At 41.9% G+C, this 3,013-nt stretch overlaps 1 protein-coding gene across 3 annotated transcripts in view; it reads left to right on the plus strand.

Annotated features, from left to right (window-relative positions):
- Positions 1 to 3,013, plus strand: part of CDH13 (cadherin 13) — a 1,192,767-nt gene that overhangs the window by 798,672 nt on the left and 391,082 nt on the right. The window lies entirely within an intron of this gene.

The following is a 3,013-nucleotide window of genomic DNA, read 5'->3' on the forward strand; positions in this document are numbered from 1 at the left end:
ACTGCACTCCAGCCTGGGCGACAGAGCGAGACTCTGTCTCAATAATAATAATAATAATAATAATAATAATGATGATAATAATAATGTAAATTTAGATACCTTTGGGGGAGTGGGCAGTCCCCACTGGAAGTATAATTTCTGGACTGTCTCACACAAGGCTGCTTGGCCCCAAGACACCCGTTGTGATGGAGAACATCATAAAGCCCCTCACCAACATGGAATCTGTAGATAATATTCTTACCTAGATACAAAAAACCTCAGTATTCTATCATGACTGTAATATAAAGGAAAAATAAAAGGAAGGTGATTTACGATAAAAGAATGCACACTTTAAATGTTCAGGTATCACTACACAGGAAGAGACAAGGACACAGCCAAATGTTTGCACCTATGTGTAACAAATCAACTTGAATGTAGGAGAGGTAAGATGATTCAGAAAACGTTCTGTAGAAGAGACACTGGAAAAAAAAAGAAATGCATTTCTTTTTTTTTCCAGTGTCTCTTCTACAGAACGTTTTCTGAATCATAATCGTTGCAGATTAAAATCACACAAAAAAATGTTCAGACATAGAATTAGGCTCTTGGCTCAGAAAATTCTTAAGAAGTTTCTCACCTACATGAATGCTTAAGAGTCAAGTACAAAATGAGAAAATACTTTGTTGGGGAACTGTTCACGTTTCAGAACTTTTGGCCTCTCTTGCTCCACCTGCAGAAAGCCAACAAAATCCTTCACTAATTGTAGCAATCAGAAAACAAATGTCCCCACTTCTCAGTGCAGCCTTCAATACCTGTCTGTCCATTCTGCCTGACCTTGTTTCTTCTCCCAACACATCTATCCATTCGTTGATTCATTCACTGGTTGTGCTTATAACATTGTCATTATATCCTTGTCTCAGTTTTCTCATCAGTGAGGGTAAACAGCTTCGCAGAATTTTAGGAAGGATTAAGTGATCCATGTAAAATGCTTACAGCCCACGAGAAGAACTTGATTAATGTTGTTCTTATTATTGCTGTATTGAATGTATCATTTAGTACTTTCGTTTTGGATAATACCATATGACATAGATGTGTGTGCACATACCCCCCCCCAACACACACACACCAAACATTTCAAAGGAATATATAGTGAAAATTCCTCCTATGTGCCTAAATCTTCCTCAGTACCCTTCCCCAGGACAGCCACTGTGTCTTCCCAGAAATTGTGTTAAGAAACAAACATGTGTATCCTTTTGGGCTGTGTTTTGCAGAAGTGGAAGCCTTCTCTACAGCCATTTCTGCAATCTGTGTTCCTCACCAACAGGATCTCTTGGACACTGTGTATATAATTCTTCCTCATTCTCTTGAATGGCTAGGTGATGTTTCATTTTATGGATGAACCGTAATTCTCAAAAACATTTGTTAGGTTGTGTTGATAACATAGAAATGTCTAAAGCAGAAAACAAAATAGCCCATAATCTCAGGATTCAGATAACCAAGTTAACATTTTTCTTTTAGCAAAATAAAAGTAAAAGATGCAGATGGTAAAAATAAAAGCAGGTCAGTAACAGCACAATATGAAAAGTGGAAATCTCCTGTCATTTTCTGAAGTCCCGATCCCTCTCTCTCTCAAAAAAAAATCTTAACAATTCTATGTGCATTCTTTCAGAAAAAAAAGAAAGATAGACTACGGATATACTAGCTGTGTAAGTAGCTGTGTAGGCTGAAAAAAGCTTATCCCCCATCCCCCAGGAAGATGTGCAAGTACTAATTCCTGGGGCCTGTGAATCTTAGCTTAGATTGCAAAAGGGACTCTGGAGATGTGATTAAGTTAAGGATCTTAACTTAGAGACGTTAGCCTGATAGGCCCGATGTAACCACAAGGGTCCTTACAAGAGGGTCACTGGTGGTCAGAGAGGAAAGGTGATGCTGTCCATCTAACTTTGAATATGGAGGAGGGGGCCATGTACCAAGAGATGCCAACAGCACCTAGAAGCAGGAAAAGGCAAGGGAACCTCATGTCACTAGAAAGAATGTAGTCCTTTAGATTCATTTTAGACTCCTGACCTCCAGAACTATCAGAGAATACACCTGTGTTTTTTTAAGCCTCTGAGTCTGTGATAATCTGTTACAGCAGCTGTAGGAAGGTAATATCTTCGCGAATATTCTTATTTGCATAAGTACCACACTCTGTATGTGCACTGAGTTGTTCTTTACTAATAGTGCCATGTTATCTAATTTTTCACAGGCATATTCCTTTCTCCCAAATTAGGTTTACAAGCACCTTGGAGGCAGAGGCTGTGGTTGGTATCACATTGCATTCCTCCCAGCTCTTCTCTCAGCCGGAGGAAATGCAGCTGCTTAGTTAAAAACAAAAAAGGATTCTGAAGGCACACAGTTCAAAGTCAGAACAGGCAACCAATGCTTTTGATGCCCTTGAGCCACGTACCCTCAGCCCACCTGGATCTTGGCTGCAGCTGCACTGGGCACTCCCACCTTCTCCCCTCTTTTCCAGGGCCAAGAAAGTTCTTTGCCAGTGCATGGTAGGCCCAAATGAAGGAAGCTAATGTCCCCAGAGGTGGCCTCCAGCCAGTAGGGACAGAGGTCAGTGGATCAATGCCCAGGACCCTGTCTGTGGAAGGGCAATTCTGAGATGTGCTCTCTGCAGGTCCCCAGTAGGACTGAGCTGCTGTGGCCCCCAGTGATAACCAGCTTAGCCACAGAGCTGTAATAAATAGTTTTCTCCTTCCTTCTCTCCCTCTTCTGCCCTCTCATACCTGCTTCCTGCATCTCCCACCCTCCTCAGAAACCCGTCTACACTCTAGTCTTCGTTTCAGGCTCAGCCCTGGTGGAGCCCAAGTTAGAATGGAACCCCAGCTCGCTCACTCGCTCTGTCTTTCTTTCTCTCTCTCTCTGTCTCTTTCTCTCGCTTGCTCGCTCTCTTCCTTCACTGCCTGCCTGCCTGCCTGCCTGCCTTCCGTCCTTCTTCCTTTTCTTTCCTTTTCTTTTCTTTCTTTCTTTCTTTCTTTCTTTCTTT

This window comes from Colobus angolensis, unplaced genomic scaffold (assembly GCF_000951035.1).
Source record: "Colobus angolensis palliatus isolate OR3802 unplaced genomic scaffold, Cang.pa_1.0 Scaffold207, whole genome shotgun sequence".
Taxonomy (NCBI): Eukaryota; Metazoa; Chordata; class Mammalia; order Primates; family Cercopithecidae; genus Colobus; species Colobus angolensis.